The following is a 24,741-nucleotide window of genomic DNA, read 5'->3' on the forward strand; positions in this document are numbered from 1 at the left end:
AGCCCAAGCCAAGCCGAATGAATTAGATGTAGACAGACTCTACACACTAATATCAATGTATAACCTGCTCAAAAAAATACATATCTTGACAAGATTCTGGCTGGAGTTACACAAGCAAAGTAAAGTTAGATTTATTGCCCTGCCAGAACACAATAGATCCTCCCCGATATTTCACATCAGCCCTCAAAGTGTGCAAAACTTTTTAATAAAGATTGATCCTTCTTTAGCTATTTTTCTCAAAGTTAATCATACTGACACCTCTTTCTTACGCTTAGAACATCAGGGAAACAAGTACTCATATGATGCTCCTGACATGAAAAGTTCTTAGTTGGTAGGATTAGGGAAAACCCTAAGGCTTTCTATAGGTATGTCTGGAATAAAAGAATGACTCGGGTAGGAATAGGTCCAGTCAAGGATAGTAGTGGGAAATTGCGTGTGGAGGCTGAAGAGATTGGGGAGACACTGAATGAATACTTTTCATCAGTATTCACTCAGGAACAGGACATTGTTGCCAATGTGAATATTGAGTCACAATTAATTAGAATGGACGGCTTTGAGGTATGTAGGGAAGAGGTGTTGGAAATTCTGGAAAGGGTGAAAATAGATAAGTCCCCTGGGCCTGATGGCATTTATCCTAGGATTCTCTGGGAAGTAAGGGAGGAGATTGCAGAGCCATTGGTCTTGATTTTTATGTCCTCGTTGTCTACAGGAATAGTGCCAGTAGACTGGAGGATAGCAAATGTGGTTCCCTTGTTCAAGAAGGGGAGTAGGGATAACCAGAGTAACTGTAGGCCGGTGAGTCTCACTTCTGTTGTGGGCAAAATCTTAGAGAGAATTGTAAGGGATAGGATTTATGAACATCTGGATAGGAATAATGTGATCAAGGATAGTCAGCATGGTTTTGTGAAGGGCAGGTCGTGCCTCACAAACCTTATTGAATTCCTTGAGAAGGTGACTAAGGAGGTAGACGAGGGTAAAGCGGTATATGTGGTGTATATGGTTCCCCATCGTCGGCTACTGCAAAAAATACGGAGGTATGGCATTGAGGGTGAGTTGGAGGTTTGGATTAGGAATTGGCTGGCTGGGAGAAGACAGAGGGTAGTAGATGATGATAAAGGTTCATCTTGGAGTGCAGTTACTAGCGGTGTTCCGCAAGGATCTGTTTTGGGACCATTCCTGTTTGTCATTTTTATAAATGACCTGGAGGAGGGGCTAGAAGGTTGGGTGAGCAAGTTTGCGGATGATACGAAAGTCGGCGGAGTTGTTGACAGTGAGGAAGGATGTATCAGGTTACAGCGGGATATAGATAAGTTGCAGAGCTGGGCAGAAAGGTGGCAAATGGAGTTCAATGTAGGTAAGTGTGAGGTGATTCACTTTGGTAAGAGTAACAAAAAGACGGGGTACTGAGCTAATGGTCGGATACTTGGTAGTGTGGATGAGCAGAGGGATCTTGGTGTCCATGTACACAGATCTCTGAAAGTTGCCACCCAGGTAAATAGTGCGGTGAAGAAGGCATATGGCGTACTGGCTTTTATTGGTCAAGGAATTGAGTTCCGGAGCCCTGAGGTCATGTTGCAGTTGTATAAGACTCTGGTGCGGCCGCATCTGGAGTATTGTGTACAGTTTTAGTCGCCATACTATCGGAAGAATGTGGAGGCACTGGAACGGGTGCAGAGGAGGTTTACCAGGATGTTGCCTGGTATGGTAGGAAGATCGTATGAGGAAAGGCTGAGGCACTTGGGCCTGTTTTCATTGGTGAAAAGAAGATTTAGGGGTGACTTGATAGAGGTGTACAAGATGATTAGGGGTTTAGTTAGGGTTGACCATGAGAACCTTTGTCCACGTATGGAGTCAGCTATTACGAGGGGGCATAGCTTTAAATTAAGAGGTGGTAGGTATAGGACAGATGTTAGGGGTAGATTCTTTATTCAGCGAGTCGTGAGTTCATGGAATGCCCTGCCAGTAGCAGTGGTGGACTCTCCCTCTTTATGGGCATTTAAACAGGCATTGGATAGGCATATGGAGGATAGTGGGCTAGTGTAGGTTAGGTGGGCTTGGATCGGCGCAATATCGAGGGCCAAAGGGCCTGTACTGCACTGTATTTTTCTATGTTCTATGTTCTAAACAGGACTGCTGAAGTAGAATTTGGCTTTAAGAAACCTATACTTGTACATAATCTACCATTCTTTCCAGAAACCATGAAGGTCAATAAATCAATATCAGCAGCTTTGACACAGTCTTCAGCAGCACTGAATTTTCAAAAATTCATTTGAAAAATTCTTTAAAAGTGTTTAAAATACATTTTAGAAAAGTTGTAAAAACATCTGCAATTCCTACAAACAATAAGTACAGCATCAACCAGATTGGTTTTAAATTAATTCTGACTACTGTTGACTAGTTAAGAGTAGTTATTCCTAGTTGCTAAAAACAGTTGTTTTTTTCTTCTGTTTGCTGCTTGATTAAGCACTACTTCCTGTTAAGAAGGAGCGGAAATTGAAGTTTCTTTTTCCCTGCAGAACTGTTAGATTCAATGAAGTAAAACAACTCAAAACAAAAGAACTTCAATTCGCACAGACAGTTTAAAATAATTGCTCAGTCTGTTTGGTGCCATACCCAAATTTGATTTTCTATTTCATGATTATTAACCTATAAACCTAAATTTAAAAAATGGTGTTTCTAAAAAGGAAATGTTTAGTGCAGTAATTAACTTAAATGCAAACTGGGTTAATCTTATGTGACAATCAGATATTCAATATTAGATCATTTCAATATGACCCAACTAAATTTGTATAATATCTGGGTAAAATAATGCAAAGCGTATGATGGTGTACATTGGAGATCTATTGATGTTGCAATGGTTTAATAAGTAACCAGGGTGCTTGCATAATATTAGCTTAATAAGTAACAGCACAAAGTTAAGAGTAAAAGTTCTTGTTCAACTGACCTTAATTTCTTTGAAAACATTACAGGTAATAGATGTTGGAAGAGGCTATGATGTAGTTATTTAAGAGTGTTTCTGGAAACTGAAATAAAGGCCTAAATCAAAGACTGCATGGTCATTTCAAATGTGACTTAGTAGAAACTCTGATTAAATAAAAAGGAAACAGGGGAAGGCATATACTGTCAGGCCACGAGAATTGTTATAATATTGAGTATTACAGAGGTCAGTGCTTGGACCTTTGATTTGTCTTATTTACATAAATTTGAGGATGAAGCAACTGACTTTAAAGCGATTACTTTTGTAAATATTAGTTAAAATAGTTGTCAGATTGGACCAAGTTGCGGTGTTGACTCTTTTTTTACATCACTAAAATCACAATTTTTTACATTAAATGAGAAGTTTAATATTGTTGATCACATGTAAAGTAGTCACACTTTAGTCAGACAACACTTATTGTGTACTTTTGGCCAAATTGTAACTTTCCATGTACTGTTTCTAAATCAGCTGCCAAAGATTACTGTACTCAGTTAGCTAGGCCACAATGAAGCACAGCCCAGTTTAAAAAAAATGTCCAATTATCAACACCTGTTAACAGGAACAGCAACAGCGCTGTACAACCCCAGGTTTTGTCACAGATTTCCTCCACCTTCTTAATCTTTCTCCATGGCCATTTGGAAGATGATTTCAAGTTTGCTCCATTTTTTTGCCACAACTTGATTGAAAAGAGATGGAAATTGGGAGAAGCAAATGGTGCACTCTTTTCCCAACTTTCCGCACTTCAATAATTTTGGATTTTTTTGGTCCAAGTGCAGTAAAGCAATTTAATGCACTGCTAAGAAACTGTCACAAAGAAAATTATTCTTCATTGGGAGATGATGGTAGTTAAATTTTCCTTGGTCTAATCAATGTAAAAACTCATGTCAATCATATTCCCCTTTGGAAAGCCCCAGTAAAGTTATGTACTAAATTAGTTTTTGCTGTTCCTTTATTTGGAGGATTACGGTAGCCTAATCAACTCAGAAGGTCATCACAACCATTTTGGACACACACACAAAAGTGAGACTTTGAAAGAGACCTGGAATGAGAACATATTTTACACATGAAGTGTAAAGAAATGTAAAGTCCTACCAGCAGGACAGAATCACCACAGTGGCAGCACAGTGAGATTATGTCAAGTGGGAGCCTTCAACATTGACTTGGATCCAAAGAAATCTCATGGCATCAGGTCAAACATGGACAAGGAAATTTTCTGCTGATTACCATCCATTGCTCCCCCTCCCCCCCACCCCCATCGCTGATGAATCAGTGCTTCTTCATGTCAAATATCATTTGAGTGGCAAGAGCACCCAAGACAGGGTCAACATGAATGGCAGTAAGACAATAAAACATTCTCTGATAGGGTACTTCCCTGCTCATCACCAAAAATGGTTTGGTATCACCTTTACTGACCAAAATGGTGACGTTCGAAAGATAATAGCTGCTACACCAAGTCTCTGGTAGGTCGTCAGGGAACTATTTGACCATTTCCTCATCAACTTATCTGTCACATACAACTGTACTGGTATAAAGAAATGACCTGGAACTGAAGACTGCAAAGACTATTGGGCCTGATAACGTACTGACAATAGCACTCAAGACTTTTGTGCCAGAACCAGTAGTGCCTTAGTCAAGTTGTTCCTAGACAGCTACAAAACTGGCATCTACTGGGCAATGTGGAAAATTTACCAGGTACATCCCACCCCACAAATCCAACCAGCCAATTACTGCCCCTTCAGTCTGCTCTCAACCAAGGTGAGGGCTGGGTCATCAGCCATCCTATAAAGTGCCACTGCTCAAAAATCTGCTCACTGGTACTCAGTTTGGGTTATGCCAGAGCAATTCAGCTCCTCATCTCAAATTTACCTGCTCTCTCCACAGATTTTGCCTAACCAGCTTAGTGCATCCAGTATTTTGTGGTTGTCCTTCAAACTTCCAGCACTTGCATTATTTCACATTTTCTTTACGAAAATTGTGATTTTAGTGTCCTTTTCATGTGAGCTGCTGTACATCCATTCATTACCAGTAACACCATTCCCATCTCTAGATCATTTCCTACCTCAGTGCCCTCCAACATAGAAACTGTAATTCACACCTTTTCACCTCTGATCCAACCAGCCTCAACGTCAAAACTTCTCTGTCTATATCCTATTTTGTCCCAAATCTTATTTACCTAACATCTCTCTGCTCACTAACCTACAACTGCTCTCAATTGTCAAACTTTTAAAGTGGTATCTTTATAAAACTGCACTTGGACTAGCCTACCTTTTTTCTGGATAATCTCTTTTAGAGTACATATTATTCCAGTTAGGCAGTTTGATCAAGATATAAAATATGAACCTTCACAAATGAACCTTTACAGAATACCTGCTCCCAAAATCAAAATTGAAAGAATACACAAACAACTGATGTACTATAAAATCAAATATCAAGGCCACTTAATAAAAAATGATCCCTCTCATAATAAATTACTCAAAATAGTTATGTTCATTACACAATGATATTTGTTCAGGAAATAGTTAAAAATAGTCATAATAACAAACAATGCAAACTATATGCTGTTACTACTTATTCAACAGGTAAGAGTTAACAGGGTTTAAATCACAGACTGTCTTCTAAAGATGCCTCCCTCCTTCCGATTTAGTAAGCAGTTTAGGAAATGCAGCTGCTATGGACACACTGTCCATTTTTGTTCTGTTGATCATGCTGCCTACTCCATTTAAGCTGTCATGAGATCAACTCCCTTGTGAACCTAGCACTGTAATTTTTAAGATATTCCAAGGCAGCATGTTGGTGCTTAAAATCACTATGCAATGCAATGCAAGGATACAGGTTCCCCCATAATCCCCACATGGGATTCCAACCTCCCAATTAACGAAGATTTTTTGGAGAGAAGACCAAGTAGTGTGCTCTGGAAGGAAATAATTTAACAAGCTATCATGTTCCTGTCTTGTTCAATTTCCTGCTGCTAGTTCAAAACAGGCACGATCAAAGGTTTGTGCCCATGATGACTGAAGATCTGAAGACTACACTTGATGGTTGAAACGAAAACATCTAATGAAAGTAATTTTGGCAATAAGTTGATATCATCTTCTCAAAATATAAAGTTTCACAAATTCCATTCATAGATTTAGTGAGTTAATTATCCCTATTAAGGTTGATTCTACATTAGCTTTCTCACATTTAGTGCTACATTAGTGATATGCCAAGTTCAGACAACACTAGTGCAAACAAATGTCTTGATGATAAGACATCCTTTCATATGAGGATTAACGTCGCAAGCATTGGCTAGGATAAGGGGTTGATGGCGGATAGGCAATGGCAGACATTTACAGAACACATGGATCAACAATTGCACATCCCTACCTGGCATAAATCAGGAAAGGTGCCTCAACCATAGCTAACAAGGGAAATCAGGGATAGTGTTAAAGGCAAAGAGAATGCGTATAAGTTGGCCAAAAAAAGCAGCAAACCTGAAGACTGGGAGAAATTTAAAATTCAGAGGAGGACAAAGGGTTTAATTCAGAAAGGGAAAATAGAATATGTAAGTAAAGATTTTTTTAGATTAGATTAGATTACATTACATTACAGTGTGGAAACAGGCCCTTCGGCCCAACAAGTCCACACCGACCCGCCGAAGCGAAACCCACCCATACCCCTACATTTACCCCTTACCTAACACTACGGGCAATTTAGCATGGCCAATTCACCTGACCCTGCACATCTTTTGTGACTGTGGGAGGAAACCGGAGCACCCGGAGGAAACCCACGCAGACATGGGGAGAACGTGCAAACTCCACACAGTCAGTCGCCTGAGGCAGGAATTGAACCCGGGTCTCAGGCGCTGTGAGGCAGCAGTGCTAACCACTGTGCCACCGTGCCGCCCACAAACTTGCGGAAAGCATAAGAATTGATGGCAAAAGCTGTGTGAAGAGAAAAAGACTGGTGAAGGCAAAGGTCCATTGCAGTTAGAATCAGTTGAATTCACAATAGACAAAGAGATGGCAGACCAGTTGAACAAGTACTTTGGATCTGTCTTCACCAAGGTGGACACAAATAACCTTCATGAAATGCTAGGAGACAGAGGGTCAAGCATAAGGAGGAACTGAAGGAAATCCTTATTAGTCAGGAAATGGTATTGGGGAAATTGATGAGATTAAAACCCGATAAGTCCCCAAGGGCCTGATGCTCTGCAGAGTACTCAAGGAAGTCATCCTAGAAATAGCAGATGGATTGCTGATCATTTTCCAGCAGTCTGCAGAATCTAGAAGAGATCCAAAGGGCTGGAGGGTATCTAATGTAACCCCACTTTTTAAAAAAGGAGGGACAGAGAAAACGAGGAATTATACACTGGTTAGCCCGACATTGGTGGTGGGAATAATGCTGGAGTCAATTATTAAAGATGTAATAGCTGAGCATTTGGAAAGTGGTGACAGAATTGGCCCTCGTTAGCATGGATTCACAAAGGGAAATCATGCTTGACAAATATTCTGAAATTTTGAGGATGCGACCAGTAGAGTGGACAAGGGTGAATCATAGATGTTGTGTATCTGGACTTTCAAAAGGCTTTTGACAAGGTTCCACAAAATAAATTAGTAAGGAAAATCAATCTCATGATATCGGAGGTAACATATTGACATGGATAAAGAACAATTTGGCAGACAGGAAGCAGAGAACTGGGATAAACTGATCCTTTTCAGAGTGGCAGGCAGTGATGAATGGAGTGCTGCAGGGTTGAGTACAGGGACCCCAGCTGTTCACAATACACATTAACAATTTGGATGAAGGGATTGAAAGCAATATCTCCAGATTTACAGATGACACTAAACTTGACGGCAGTGTGTGCTGTGAGGAGGATGCTAAGAGGCTGCAGGGTGACTTGGACAGGTTGCTGATTGGGCAAATACTTGGAAAATGCAATATAATGTGGATAAATAGGAGGTCATCCACTTTGGTCGCAAAAACAGGAAGGCGGCCTTTAGGAAAAGGTGAGGTGCAACCAAACCTGGGTGTCATAGTAGAACAGTTGCTCGCTGAAGAGTGCCATGCAGGTGCAGCAGGTTGTGAGGAAAACTAATGGCATGTAGGCCTTTATAGCGAGAGGATTTGAGTATCAGAGTAAGGATGTTGCAGTTATATAGGGACTTGGTGAGGCCACATCTTAAGTATCGTGTGCAGTTTTGGTTTCCTCATCTGAGGAAGGATATTCTTGTACTGATGGAGTCTAGCAAAGGTTCAGCAGATTGATTCCTGAGATGGCAAGACTGACATATGAAGACAGACTGGATTGACTGGGCTTGTATTCACTGGAATTTAGAAGGTGGGGTTGGGGTGGGGGTAGAGGGGAAAATGATCTCATTGAAACATATGAAATCCTGATGGGACTGGACAAGCTAGATATGGGAAGAATGTTCGTGATGTTGGGGAAGTCCAGAACTAGAGGTCATAGTCAAAGAATGAAGGTTGTGTCATTCAGGACTGAAATGGGAAGAATTTCGCCACTCAAGAGTTGTGAATCTGTAGAATTCTCTCCCACAGGAAGCTGTCGGGGGCAGTTCGTTAGATGAAGCTGGACGTGGCCCCTGCAGTTGAAGGGATCAAGGGGTATAGGGAGATGACAAGAATGGGATAATGAGATTGCATATCAGCCATGATCATATTGAATGGTGGTGCAGGCTTGAAGGGCCAAATGCCTATTCCTGTAGCTATTTTCTAACTCCCATATATAATAGTCAGCTGACAGCAAGATGTGAAGACCAGTCTTCCAATGTTTGATATTGACCCTGCATTGCCTAGCTATAAAATGCAATTTAAAAATAAACTTTTGACAAATCAATCTCTCTCTTCACAAATTGAGTTTTCATAGGTGAGACAAGATTGAATACACGTGTATCCAATCCCCAACAGAATTTCTAGTTGGAATATCTTAGCTTAACAACCATAATGTTTTAATTTGACCATTAGGATATTATTTTCTGCTTATTAGACATCTAATTAACTGAACATTAATAACTGCAATTCAGATTTAATATTTTAATTCCAAAGCCAATTATAAAAAATAAGGTCATGGATCCTTAATTATTGATCCTTACATTAGAAACCCCAACAGTAAATACAGCAGATGTAGGTTAGCTGCATAGCTTAGAAAAATAACTACAGGTTCCTCATACAATCCACTAATTAATACTGCTGCATTAACAAACTGTATCAAAATCATAATTACTGCGGTGCTAATTTTTCCCAAACCCAAATAAGAATTATTTAAATACTAATATGTTGCAAGCAGAGGTTACTTGGAGCTTGTATTAAAGCACATTGCAAGGAATGTCAATAACTTAATTCCATACTGAAAAGTAGTTATTCTTTTAAACTGTGGATAAAACTATACACACTGGCAAAGATGATAACTATTTAAAAAGTAATAACAATCGCCTTAAAGGCAGAATATCTCCCAAAGTGCTTCACAGCAGCATTACCAAACAGAAATTGACATCAAAAGTTAACTGAGGAAGCAGGGTTTTAATATACATTTTGGAATATAAAGAGCAGTGATGAGGTGAAAAGGGACTAGGGAGGGAATTTTAAAACTTATGACTGAAAGGAATGAAGACATGGCTACCAAAAGACAGTCTAAATAAGCAGAATATGCACAAAAGGTCAGAATGAAAGAATCTCCAAGTTCCTGTGAAGGTTGTAGTAGCACTAGAGGGGATTACAGAGGTAGAGCAGATTAAAGCCATGGAGGGTTTTGAATACAAAGATGACAATGTTAAAATCTGGGTATTGGTGAACTCAAAGTCAATTCAGATGAGTGAACACGGAAGTTATGGTGAATGGAATCTAGTATTAGGATGCATGCAGCGTAGTATTGGATGAGCTTAACTTCATGAAAATGGGAAGCCAATCAGAGGAGCATTGGAATAGTTGAGTGTGGAGATAATAACTGCATGTATCAGACAAATTTAGTTGCCTTTGTGATAAACAGGTAGTGCAGCCGAAGATCAAATAGAAGTCAGTCTGGCTCAGTGTGTGAAAGTGATCCCAGTATCAGACGTTAAGCCACAGAATTTTGTAGCAGGGGCCTCAGCACCGAAATTTTGACTTTACAACACACGTTAGCAAAAACTATGTTGTCATAAGGTAGTTTTTACCTTCGTGGCTTGCTGTGCTCAAAAGTAATTTGCTGTTCATCTGTAAAATGCACATGTAAGCAACCAGCTCCTGTAACTCTCCACTATTGCTCTCAATTCATACATTGTAAAAGGGTACAAGATGGTTGTTTATTCAAATTATAATTGCTCCCTGGTTGCAAAATACAAGCTGCAGTGTGGAGTTTATATAGGCTGTCTTCTTCACATCATTTATCAAGGATCCCCTACAAAACTCCAAATAATTATAGCTGTAAATTGTAACTAATATTAATGAGAAATTTGTTGTAATTATCAGGCAACAGATTTTTAAAGATTGCTTTGCACCCACTATGAAGTGTGACACCTAGAAACTGACAGACATATACCATTTTTGAATTTATCTATGACAGATTGGAAATGGTAAGTTGTCTCACCTGTATCAATAGCCAGTCAATGTACAATATAGTAGCAAATGAAAATTAAGCAATGGAGTACCACACATAACTTTATGTGATAACCCAAACTGTTCTTTAAGTATATCACACAGTATATTTTAGATCATCGTCAGTGGCTATGGAATGAAAGATCAAAGATGACAGTAATGATAAACACATGACTGATCACAATGCATTTCAATTTAATGATTAATATAATGTAAAACATTTCAAGGAACAATGACAAACAACTAAAAATAATTAATTCATTGTATACTGATAACAGAACAAAGCAGGTGATCAATCTTGTGTTTTTTTTTTAAATTCCTTCTTGGGACATGGGCATCACTGACTGGCCAGCATTAATTGCCCATCCAAAGCTGCTTTTGAACTGAATGGCTTGCTGGGCCGCTTCAGAAGGTAACTGAGAGTCAACCACATTGCTGTGGGTTTTGATTCACATGTAAGCCAGACCAGGTGAGGATGGCAGATTTCCTACCCTGAAGGACATCAGTAGATGCCAGATTTTTAACAACTGTGTTTAATCATATGCAGGTGGAAGGCATTAATTTGGGCTTCACTCGAGAACATATAAAAGGAGATACCACCAGGGGCTCTTATGGTGCTACAAATGAACCAGAAAGTCAAAGTTCAAATCCTATCTACTGTGGAAGTGCCACAGCATGTCCTTAAAGCTTGATTAAAACTAACTTGAGGGTCTTGTGACACAGCAAAAGGCCCACTACCTCTGGGCCAGAAGGTCTGTATTGAAGGCCCACCTGCCTTGGAGGCATGCCACAGCATGTCTGAACAGGTTGATCAGAAATAATTTTGGGTTCTTGTGGCACAGCAGCAATGACCCTGAGGTCTGGTTTTGAGTATTACATTCCACATTGAAAATCAGAAATTCAGTATTTTAAGATACACCAAAGGAAATAAAGAGAGCTGATTTTAGGAGTCTGGTAACCAATTGCAAACTCACATTCCTGGATATCACAGTCGAAAGAAAGGACAACAGAGAACTACAAACCTGCGTATACAGAAAACCGACAAACACTGACCAAATACTTAACTACACCAGCAACCATCCCAACACACACAAACGAAGCTGTATCAGAACACTATTCCTATGAGCCACCACACACTGCAGCACAGACGAACTTCAGAAAACAGAGAACCACCTATACAACGTACTCAAAAAGAACGGATACTCAAAAAATACAGTCCACAGATTCCTCAAGAACAAACCACGACAAGCAGACCAAACAGCCAGAAACCCTAACCACCTTACCATACATCAAAGAAGTTTCAGAAATGACAGCCAGACTACTAAGACCCCTCGGAATCCTAGTAGCACACAAATCCACCAACACTCTCAAACAAAAACTAACAAACTTAAAAGACCCAGTACAACCCATGGACAAAACCAACGTCATCTACAAAATTCCATGCAAGGACTGCCACAAACACTACGTAAAACAAACAGGAAAAAAGTTAGCCACCAGGATACACGGACACCAGCTAGCCACAAAAAGACACGACCCTCTCTCCCTTGTAGCCTTACACACGGATGAAAAAAACCACCAATTCGACTGGGACAACACATCTATCCTGGGACAGGTTAAGCAAAGATATGCCAGAGGATTCCGAGAGGCCTGGCACTCCAATCACAACGCCATAAACAAACACATAGATCTAGATACCATCTATCAACCCCTCAGAAAACGAACAGGAAATGACATCACCACAAACCCCAGGAACCCCATCCAGGACAAACATATAAATAGAAAGGAGACAACAGCTTCGCTTCACTTGGAGGTCGCCACAAATGATGTTACCTAGCCAGGTAATGAAACGTCTGGATATCAAACCTACAGCTCAGTGAGCAAAGCTACACCCCAAGGGCAAGTAGATTAAAATAAGGTGAAAGGGTGGTAATGCAAAGATCCCAGAAAACAGTCTTTGCAATTGAGATGGATAGAATATACGGGTGAAATTTGTATAGGATATCAAAAAGGTGCAAACAGTCTAATTCAGCCAAAGACAGCAGTCATGAAGGGGTTGGAGACAGCATTAAGTTTATCAATTTTGTGGCAGAGACTGAAGATGACAATCATTTGTCTTCCCAATGCCAAACCAGAGGAAATTACACCTCATTTTAAATTAGAAGTCAGATTATATTTTCTCTGTGCTGTCAGAATATTGAGGTCGAGAAAGGTGGTGAAGAGAAGACCGATATGATAATTGTATACTTGGAAGACTTCATAACTGACCGAGAAAGAGGCAAGAGCCAAATATGGTTCTCTGGGGGTCAAGAAAGAGGTAACATACACAGAGTCACTGGGAATATTTTCATTAACTTGCATTGAGGGTGTTACCAGAATCTGATTAGATATTCACACTGGAAACTGTCTACTGCTCCAGAACTCCATAGAAAGCCAAAGCCAACACTTTTGATTTTCCCTACCACCATGTGCCTTAATCCACCGAGAGAAAACAGAGACTTCTGGAAAATGCAAGAAAGTAGTGAACTCTAAGGAGACTGAAATCATCAAGTCGTGACTCGATACAGAAGGAGGAAGGAAAAGGAGATAGGACAAAGAAAATTATGATGGGGTTTGGAGAATAGGGGAATGAGAACAAGATGACCTACTGTCTCATAAGGTCCTCCTGACATTGTTGCATTTTGAATGGAGTGAAATATAGCTAGGCTTGGGGAGCTTTGGTTAGAGGGCATGGGGTTATCATCAACAACCCCCTCAATACTGTTTTCTTAACAGTATTATTATTGGTCACATAATTATTTTCAATGTTTAAGAAATCCAAAAGATAAATTCACAAGTAAAGAAGAAAATAAATTAAATCAAGCACACTCAGTTCCAGATTTCATGTAAAAGCACATGGAATCCCAGTACTCAATAATCCTAAAATTTAATAAATTTCTCACAATATCATGCAACATATACATAAATTTAATTTATTCTTTTCTACTAAATAATCTTTTTCAAGCATGTGGCACCATTTCCTGAAAGAGAGAATTGTGGGGAAACATCAACATTTTTTTAGTAATATTCTGTATTGACGAGTGGTCACTGTATAAGATTTCAACCACAGAATTGAAGATTCATTGAACAGTTACATAATATTCCATTAAAGAAACTTCAGGGTTTCTGTATTCTACAGTTTCATTTTCTTCAGGGAATAGAATGAATGAATTACTTGCTTCAGTGTGTACAATCCTTAAACATTTATACAAACACTCTTTAGAATATGAGAAAAAAACCACCATTTCTCAGAGGAGAATTTACTTTCAAATACAGGTTCTACCGCAACCTTTTTGAATTTTTTTGGTACTGCAAATGGAAACAAATGGTGAACTGTACACACGGCCTGCAATTCAGATTTTCAAGCCTTTGGAAACTCACTTTCCTGTAGTTTTTGGAAGCATGACAGGTTCTCAACATATTTAAAAAATACTGGCATATCTAAAAGTTTTCACAGGCTTTGGATATCATTGACTGTTTTATCTATGTTCCACACAGTAACTTGAACTCTATTTCCCTGTTCATAAATAAAAACAGCCAAGGGATGTAGGGAATTCATTTACATAATAAAGCTGAATAGCAATTTTGTCAACAAATATGCATATCCATAAAGATTTGACACTCTAAAGTATAAAACCGTATTATTTTAAAGCACATACAAAGCCAGATTATGAAATTAAAATGTATGTTTTGCCAATGCATAGCACTGTTTCAATTTTGCCATTAAAAACATAGATGGACTGAGAGAAATATTAGCCATCAAATTGAATAACAGAATCTAACTCAATAGTTTTATATTTTCACTGTTTCACAGGGATTGTTACTAAACTGTACAATGCCCAAACAAACTAACAACCATCAACAAAATGTTTTCTTTGTAATTTACATTTGTGTTATCCCTTTGAACTCAGGAAAACATACTTCAACAAAGCATAAATCAGAAAAACTTACCCTGAACAAAATAACAAAATTAATACAGTGGGTAATTAAAAGCTCGATTAGTGAGATATATTTTAAGGAGAATCTTTAAGCATAAAAGAGGGGTGGAGAGGTTCATCCCACATGGTTGTTCCAGAGGATAAGAATGAAACAGTGAATGGGATGAGCAGAAGAAATTAGATTGCCTAAGTTGACAGAACTGACAGAAACAGTTTGTTTAAAGCTTGAGGAAGTATACCAAGAGAAAGATCATGAAAGATTTGAGCAAAAGATTTTTATTTAAATCAAGGAGTTGGTAGTCAAGCCACACAATAGAGGTTATTATGCACAGAGTTTAACAGGATTTGATGTAGAGCAGATTATCAGACTTTTAACCAAAGTTAAATTTATAGATTAATTTACTACAGTGCAGAAACAGGCCATTTGGCCCAACCAGTCTACACCGACCCTCCGAAGAGTAACCCACCCAGACCCATTTCCCTCTGACTAGCACCTAGCACCATGGGCAATTTAGTATGGCCAATTCACCTAACCTGCACATCTTTGGACTGTAGGAGGAAACCGGAGCACCCAGAGAAAACCCATGCAGACACAGGGAGAATGTGTAAACTCCACACAGACAGCTGCCCATGGCTGGAATTGAACCTGGGACCCTGGTGCTGTGAGGCAGCAGTGCTAACCACTGAGCCACCGTGCCACCCCAGACATTGAAGGACTGCAAAATGGTCCCTGGTATAAAGTTTGAACTGGAGGTCACAATAGCATGAATGGAGAACTTCAGCAGCTTAAACATCAGCTAATTAATTAACGTTTTTAGGGAGAAAAATGTGACATTCTTTCCTAGTTTAACCTACAAGTGATTCCAGACTCTCAGCAACTTGGCTGACTCTTACTCTCATGAAGTAATCTAGCAAGTCACTCAATTGTGCTAAATCCCTCAAATGCAGAAGGTTATACTGGACACGCCATGCAATATCAACTTTGGATTTGAAACACCACACACTGGCCAATTGACCTTGTGAAATCCTCCTTTCAAACAACAGAAGATGTGCTTAAGAAACAGCATGACCATCATAATCAGCAAATTCTATCTCACGGCCAACATTCCAAAACCTGCCCAAGACCATCAATGGATATGCCATGATTAGCAGGGAGGACAGATTTACCAGAGGTGGTGGCACAGTGACAGAGAGTCAGAAGGGAGTGGCATTGGGAGCCCCCATTACTGATTCAAGTCTCATGGTATCAAATCAAAAAATCAATTAATGCAATTTGGAAGCAGCATTGAGGGTAAAGGCACAGAATATATAGAGGGGGATCTTCAATACTTACCACCCAGAATTGAACATCAGTAGCGCTATCAACTGTGCTGGTCAAGTCCTGAAAGAGATACCTGCTAGATTTAGCCTACAGTAGGTGAGGAGGGAACCAAGAAGACAGAAAAAGCCTGCTTGATCTCATCGTCACTAATTGGCCCATTGCAGAAGCATCTTTCCACAACAGTACTAAATACGAGCAGCCATTTCACAGTCCTGTGGAGACAAGGCTCCACTTCCTCACTGAGGATACAGCTGAACGTGGTGACTGTAAACAGAACTGTTGTAAATAGAATAGGTTCAGACCAAATCAAAATGAGCTGCACCAACAACAGCATGGCATTCAACAACAATAAAAAAAACTTAGGATTTAGTATCAATACCACCAACAGTCAATAGGTGCAGGACAGCACCAGGCAGACCTAAAAGTGAGGCATCAACATGTAAAGCCACGTTACAAGACGACATGCGTTGAAAACAACAGGAGCAGCATAAGGATAAATATAAACAAACAAACAATGGATCAGATTTGAGCTTCATACTCCTGCCACATGCAATTATGGTAATGGACAATTAAACAACTAGCTGGAAGGAAGATTCCACAAATATTCCCATCATGGTAATGGAAAGAGTCCAGCACATTATTAACAAAGCAAAGGCTAAAGCAGTTGTACCATCTTCACCCAGATGTGTCATTTGGATAATGCATTTGGTCTACCACCTGACATCCTCAACATCACCGTGCCACCGTGGGTGATTCAATTCCCGCCTCAGGCGACTGACTGTGTGGAGTTTGCACGTTCTCCCAGTGTCTGCGTGGGTTTCCTCCGGGTGCTCCGGTTTCCTCCCACAGTCCAAAGATGTGCAGGTCAGGTGAATTGGCCATGCTAAATTGCCCGTAATGTTAGGTATAGGGGTAAATGTAGGGGTATGGGTGGGTTGCGCTTCGGCAGGTCGATGTGGACTTGTTGGGCCGAAGGGCCTGTTTCCACACTATAATGTAATCTAATCACAGATACCAGTTTTCGGACAATTCGATTCACTCCATACCAAATTAAGCAACACTAAAAGTACAGTAAAGCGAAGGACCCTGGCAATATCCTAGCAGTCGTACTGAAGATTGGGCTCCAGAACTTTAAGCATCCCTGGGCAAGCTGTTCCAGGACAACTATAACACTGACATCTATTCAATAATGCAGAATAGATTTTCTAGTGCCTAAAAAAAGACAAACTGAATCCACCAACTGCTGCTCATCATCAATCCTGGTCGTCAGTAGAGTAATGGAAGTTGACATCAACAATGCTATGAAGCAACAGTTACAAAGCAATAACTTGCTCACAACAATAAGTTGGAGTTCTGCTCTCTGAAGACTACTCTCATCCAAACTTCATTGCAGTCTACATCCAAACAGACAAACAGAATTCCACAGGTCAGGTGAGTGTGACTGAACTGACACCAGCACAGGATTTGACTAAGTACAGCACCAAGAAGTCTAAAGAAAACTGAAGGAAACTCTCCACTGATGCCATGTTGGAGGATTTGAGCTATAGGAGAGGTTGAATAGGCTGGGGCTGTTTTCCCTGGAGCATCGGAGACTGAGGGATGACCTTATAGAGGTTTATAAAATCATGAGGGGCACAGATAGGATAAATAAACAAAGTCTTTTCCCCGGGTTGGGGAAGTCCAGAATGAGAGGGCATAGGTTTACGGTGAGGGGGGAAAGATATAAAAGAGACCTGAGGGGCAACATTTTCCATGCAGAGAGTGGTACAGGTATGAAATGAGCTGCCAAAGGAAGTGGTGGAGGCTAGTACAACTGCAACATTTAAAAGGCATCGGGATGGGTAAATGAATAGGAAGGGTTTGGAGGGATATGGGCCAGGTGCTGGTAGGTGGGACTAGATTGGGTTGGGATATCTGGTTGACATGGACAAGTTAGACTGAAGGGTCTGTTTCCGTGCTGTACATTTTTATGACTCTATGACTCTAGTACAAAAGGAAGATGGTCATGGCTGTTGGAGGTCATTAATCGCAGCCGAGGCCTTCACTGCAGGTGCTTTTTGGAGTCAAGTCCAAAGGCCTAGCCAACTTCAGCCAGTTAATCAATGACTTTCCCTCAGCATAACGTCAGAAGTGGGAACATTCACAGATAATTGCAAACTTCAGCACCTTCCCAAACTCATTAGATGCCGAATCAGTCATGTTCAGTCTTGGACTGAAAAATCGCAAATGGCATGAAATGATCATGGCCAGTAAAAGAATCTAACCACCAAGCCTGATAGGCTACTTCCATCACCAAATTCTACAACATCAACATCGGGGATATCACTGATCAGAAACTTGACTGGATTGCATTCAACCATTTTAAAGGAAGTAGCTAGTAACATAGTGGATGTGTTAGAAATAACCTTCCAAGAATCTCTAAGTTCTGGAAAAGCCCCAGAGGACTGGAAAATTGCTAATGTAGTATCTTTGTGCAAAAACAGAGACAGATCAAAAAAACAAATAGGGAACTATGGGGCCAATGAGCTTAAGACACATTAGTGGGAAAATGCTAGCGTCTATTCTAAAGGGTGTAATGTGAGAGCATTTTGAATTACATAATTTAATCAAGTAAGGTCAACATAGTTTGATGAAAGAGAACTCATGCCTCAAAAAAGTAGTAGAATTCTTTGAGGAGGTAACAAGCAGGATAGATAAAGGGGAACCAATAAATGTAATCTATTCAGATTTCCAAAATAGTAGAGCCCTAATAAGAGCCCATGGTATCGGGATAGTAAATTAGCATGGATAGAGGATTGACTTACTAACAGATGACAGAGTCAGGATAAAAGAGGGCATTTGCCCTACATAGCTATACAGAACTTTAGTTAAGCCACATCTGGAATATTGTGTAGTCCTGGTCACCACACAACCAAAAGTATGTGGAGGCTTTGAAAAGGGTACAGAAAAGGTCTATGGATGGTTGCTTGTTTTGGAATGGATTAGCTATGAAGAGAGATTGGAAAAACTTGGTTTATGTTCACGTGTACGTTGGAGACTGAGGAATGACCTAATAGAAGTTTACAAAGTTCTGAGAGGCATGGATAGAACGGAAAGTCGGAGTCTTCTTTCCACGGTAGAAATGTCAATTGCAAGTGGACATAGATGTAAGGTAAAAGGAGGAAAGTTCAAAGGAGATAAGGGTGGCACGATGGCTTAGTAGTTAGCACTGCTGCCTCACAGGCCAGTGACCCAGGTTTGATTTGAGCCTCAGATGACTGTCGGTGTGGAAGTTTGCACATTTTCCCCATGTCTGTGTGGGTTTCCAGGGGTACTCTGGTTTCTTCCCATTGTTCAAAGATATGCAGGTTTGGTGGAGTGGCCATGCTAAATGGCCCATAGTGTCCAGAGATGTGCAGGCTTGCTGGATTAGCCATGGAAAATGCAGGATTACAGGGAGAGAGTCTGGATGGAATGCTCTTCCAACAATTTGTGCGGACTCGATGAGCCAAGTAGCCTGCTTCCAAACTGTAGGGATGCTATTACTCTATTCTGGAGAGGCTAGTTGTTTTTTTTGAAACACAGACAGTGATCAGTACCTGGAATGTGCTGACAGAGGATGTGCTAGTAGCAGATACAAAAGCAACATCTAAGAGACATCTTGATGGATATATGAATAGGCAGGGATTACAGACCATGTACAGGCAAAAGATGTTTGGTTTATCAAGATGTTGTGTGTTGGAGCAGGCTTGTGTGCCACAAAGCCTGTTCCTGTGCTGTACTAACGAGTGGAGTGCAAAAGATATTGGTACAGGGTCACAATTATTTACAATATATATTAATGGCTTAGATGAGAGAAGTGAATGGACTATTGCCAAGTTTAAAATAACACAAAAATAAGTGGGAAAACAAGTGGCAAGGATGAAACAAAGAATCTACAGAAGGATATAGACATATTAATCGAAGCAGCTATATACTAGCATTGCAGGCAGTCAAGAAAAGGTTCATTTGGTCGATTCTAGTATGGGAGGGACTGTCTTGTGAGGAGAGGTTGAATAGATTGGTCCTTTACTCACTGCAGTTTAAAATGAGAGGATACTTTGTATTGAAACAAAGATTCTTAGGGGGCTTGACAGGTTAAATGCAGAGAGATTGTTTCACCTTGTGGCAGTGTCTAGGATCAGAGGGCATAATTTCACAGTATGTAGTCACCCACTTATAACAGAGATAAGGAGAATTTCTTTTCAGTGGCCGTGCGTCTGTGGAATTCTTTACAGCTGTCAGTGTTGCGTCCATGAGTATATTCAAGGCTGAGATAAATGTTAATCAATAACAGAACTCAGGATTAGGAGGTGAGGATAATCAGATCAACCAAGATCTCACTGAATGATGGAGCAGTCTCAAATGGTCCAAATGGCCCAAAGCTGCTCCTACATTTTGTGGTCTTATTCACCATTTTCACATTCACTTCCTCCACAAATCAGCAGACTGTAGCAGTACTGTGTCTCATATACAAAAGATATTGTGCCTAGGAGGAGGCCATTCAGCTTCTCAAGCCTGTTCTGCCATTCAATGAAGTCATGCCTGATCTGTGGCCTAAGTCCATATACCTGCCTTTGGCACATATCCATTAATACCTTTGCTTAGTAAAAATTTAATCCATCTCAGATTTAAAAGAAACAACTTTTCCAGCTTCCACTACCATTTGTGGAAGAGAGTTCCAAACATCTGCTACTCTGTGTGTAGAAGTGCTTCTTAACATCTCTCCTGAATGGAGTGGGTCTGATTCGCAGACTATATCCCCTATTCCCCCCTCACCCCAGTTCAAGAATCTCCAACCTGTGGAAATGGTTTCTTTATTGGTCTTTATCTGTTAATATTTTTAAGACTTAAATCAGATCACTCCTTAACCTTCTGGATTCTAGAGAAAACAGGCCTAATTTTGTATAATCTCTCCTCTTAATGTAACTCTTGAAGTCCTGGTAATACTCTTGTAAACCTATATTGTACTTCCTCCAAGTCCAACAGATTCTTTCCAACGTACGGTGCCCTAGATCTGCTCACAATACTCGAAGTGGGATCGAGCCAAGGTTTTGTATAACTGCAGCATAACCTCTGCATCTTTTTACTGAAGCAGAAGCGGGGTGTTATGATCTCGTGATATTATTACTGGACAGGTCAGATCCATGATGGAAACCTGACTTGATAGATCATATTTTGATTTGGTTTAGTTTTAACAAAATGGTCTCTTCCTGAAACATAAGCACTCAAAGCTCTACAATTGCTGGAACAATAGAAGTTTATTATCAGAAGAAATAAAAATAAAATCGAATAAACCAAGCTACCAACTAATAAATTTAAAGATTTTTAAACACACAGTACAAGTATGAACCCATAATGATCCAATCATAAATTGATGAGCTTTTATAGTCCACAAATCACACTCCTGGTATATATAGGATGTAAAATACCACTTAAACTGTACGCACACCAAAGTCCTTATGATTAACATCTTGGCAGGTTTAAGTCATTTGTGACTTCAACTTAGACTGGAACTGCAGATAACCTCTTCCTGGAGTACCCAACTTCAAATGCACTCAGCTTTAAATATGCTCTTAAAATGTTTTCTCCCAACACTTCTGCTCTGAGATTAACACTAACTCTTTACTCTAAGATAACCTAATGCATTAAATCCTTCCTTTCTCAGGAAACTGGTCTATGCAGCCATCCTCAAAAGAACTTCACAGGACTGCTCAAAACTCAAAGCCAAACTGAAACCAAATTGTCTCCCTCTCTAAAAGAATGAGTACTTCCTTTAGGTTTAAAAAAATCAAGTTCCATAAGTCTCTAGTAAATGTTGAGGCTTCTTTATTTACTTTGTTGGGTCACAAAAGAATGTAAGGTTAACAAACATTCAGAAGTGGTACACAAAAACCCATTCACTCTAAAGCTAGGCTTTGAAAATTGATTTAAAACAAATCACCATGGCTACGGGAATATTTGCAATCCATCATTAGCTTCAAACACAAAATCCACAGGTTATTAACTGAAAAGGCAAAACTCAAACTTCCAATAAAACAATATTAAAATACATATGTAAATCACAGTTTACGTCACAAAGGAACCATTATCTGCAAGTTCTGCTCAAAAGCCACAAATCTTGGAACCATTATTTTACAATTGTCACTGGTTAAGACAAATGCAGATCAAGTCCTTCCCAAGGAGAAACAAATATCAGCTACACCAACAATGCTAACATCTCACAAAAAAAAATTTAAAACATTAACATGAGTTGGGTGATATTATGCAGACAACAGTGGGTAATTTTTATGATGGAGAGTCAAAGTGGATACTATCTTTGCAAACAGTTTGGTTCAGCCTTGGCCATTCAACAGAAAAGGAAGTAGATAGCAAATAGCGTTGTGGTGGGAACCAAAGAAAATAGTTTTGGTCTTCTCAGTATGTAATTCATCCATCTTGAACCAGCAAAAGCTCCTAATTTGAGCCATTGTTTTGCAAGGCAAAACTGTATATCAGTTCCAATCAAATTACAAAAAAAAAGCACTAGGTGAATGGTACAAATAAACCTAATTATTATTTTAAAAAGCATTTAGGCTGCATGTGATAAACTTGACAAGTATGATAACTAGAATTCAGATAATTTTATACGAATTAACTGTTAAAAGGAAATGTTAACAAAAATTGAAAATGCTGGCATAATTCAGCAAGTCAGTTCTGACGAAGGGTCACTGACCTTGCAATGTTAACTCTGCTTTCTCCCCACAGATTCTGCCAGATGTGCCGAGTTTGACTAGCAATTTCTGTTTTATTGCAGACTTCTGTCATCCACAGTTCTTTATTTTGTTTTAAAGAAACACTATTTATGTCTCCAAAACGTGTGAAGGAGACCTTCTGATTGTTAAGGAAATCTCATCATTTTCAGTTGCTCGCCAGCAAGGAACATTCCCCCCAAATATCAGAAGTATTAGTCACAAATTACCTCAGCTTCAATCTGTAAACACCTGGATGATCCTGCAATTTCTTGTAATAGTGCAATCAATCATCATGTGTCATATCTGGAAAACAAGAGAAATTAAACTTTTCAGTGCAAAATTGAGCCAAAATTACCAATAAGCTTGTTATCAGTACATGTGGTGCAACAACATTTACGTGTTTTTCAAAATACTGAAGGAAACACAATCTCAACAGAAGTATTTGAACGAAGAATTGAAATAAGAGTTCAATCCACCATCTTCACTCCTACTATTTGTAACAGCTTATGAATCAGCTTAATACCATGGCCGTCCATGCTCCAACTTGCTCCTCCTCACTGAATGATCTATTTTTGTTACAAAGAGGTGGTGTTCTTCTAATTAACATCACCACTGAGGAATACATTACATTGTTGGCTATTATTCCTACTAATCGCTGTGAAATCCTGCAAATACTGAAAAGATAACAAACTGAAGATAAAGATTTTCATTTCGGTTTAATTTGAGAATGAAAGACTTCACTTGGAATTCAATGCATTTAATCCCATATAAAAGGAACCCTTGAAACCAGATATTTAAATTTGATCTCGTTTACACACACTGATACAGTAACAACAGTGCTACATTTGACGATCGCCTGATTTCAATGGAAGCACTAATACATGTTCTCTCAAAGTTAGGAGAAAATTTGAAGATTTTACTCATGCACGTTTTTAAAAAGACCTTCAATCTTAACTTTTGCAACAATTATTTCTTCATCAATGCAAGAGATTAGTTAAAAGCTTAAAACATTTCTACTGTAAAGTAATTTTTCAGCCAAGTGATCATAAATCATTGTGAACTTATGCACCTTTTTGTTTGGCAGGTCTACAGAAAGTGAGTTGACAGCTTCAATTGGATGGGAGGAAGAACAGTTTCAAGAACAATCACTCAACGAAACATATTAATGCTTTTACAGTAATTCATTTGGGATAAATGAGAGATAGTCGAGCAGTAAATGTATATCATAGGTTTTATATAAACACCTTAACTTTTTGGCTGCAAACTAAAAGGAAAAGATACTGCTTTAAACCAAGGAAACTGTGGAATAATCTGTCACAGTTTTAAAATTGAGTTATCGGATCTTAGTGTCAGTTGTATTTACAGTGTTGTCTTATTAAAGCAGAAGGGGAGAATGCTAGATTATGCAAATCCATGTGTACACACAAATTACGAAGTCTTTTGATTGGTTTTGCTACTGACCATTTTTCTGTACTGATCTGTACAGTTCTGACTGTAGTATCAAACACTTGACTGGCCCTTGGACAAATGGTTACAGCCCTATAATGTGCACAGTAGTGAAGAAGCATCTGGCCTGCAAAGATAAAGCATCCAAATCCCTCTGTCGCCCTTCTTTGTGGAGGAGCAACAAAATCTTCTGGTAATTGTTCTCATCCACCATTTTCCTGTAAAAGTCTCTGCAAATTCCCTTGTTGAAAAAGGGGAGAAAAAATACCTTCAGAGACATTGACAATGCAAATTTTCAAGTGATGAATGCAACATAGAGAATCGGTGTATCCATAACTTTGTGTCCGCATTAAAGAATTAAAAGGAACTCAAGAAAAAACAATTCATTGACAACTGAAAAATGAACTAGTCGCAGTATTGCATATCAATGACATGCTCCCTTTCTCACTGATAATATTTGTCTCTCGTTTATCTCAATATATGTGTGAGATTGTGAACGGATTTTAAAAGGGGGTTAGATTAAGTTATAGAGTTATAACTTAACAATTCATGTTTTGCCAATAGTTGAAAACTGTTCATCTTGTTAGGTGACAAGAAAATAGTATGTATATTCTCTTAACCTGAAAGAGTTAGGTTAAAAACTAGGCAATTTAATGGTTTAATCAAATTTTCAGATTGGTGATGATTGAGGGAATAGTG

General features: G+C 39.3%; 1 protein-coding gene across 11 annotated transcripts in view; it reads right to left on the reverse strand.

Annotated features, from left to right (window-relative positions):
- The window catches only part of LOC122560234 (nuclear receptor coactivator 3-like), a 264,759-nt gene that overhangs the window by 59,823 nt on the left and 180,195 nt on the right, over nt 1–24,741 (reverse strand). For all 11 annotated transcript variants that reach the window (XM_087994788.1, XM_087994779.1, XM_087994783.1 and 8 more), the window contains one exon: nt 22,824–22,899. The gene's annotated coding sequence lies outside the window, so the exon portion shown is untranslated. The remainder of the gene's footprint in view (nt 1–22,823; nt 22,900–24,741) is intronic.

Source organism: Chiloscyllium plagiosum, unplaced genomic scaffold (assembly GCF_037043375.1).
Source record: "Chiloscyllium plagiosum isolate Xiang-an unplaced genomic scaffold, Cpla_swu_hap1 HiC_scaffold_15, whole genome shotgun sequence".
NCBI classification, from domain to species: Eukaryota; Metazoa; Chordata; class Chondrichthyes; order Orectolobiformes; family Hemiscylliidae; genus Chiloscyllium; species Chiloscyllium plagiosum.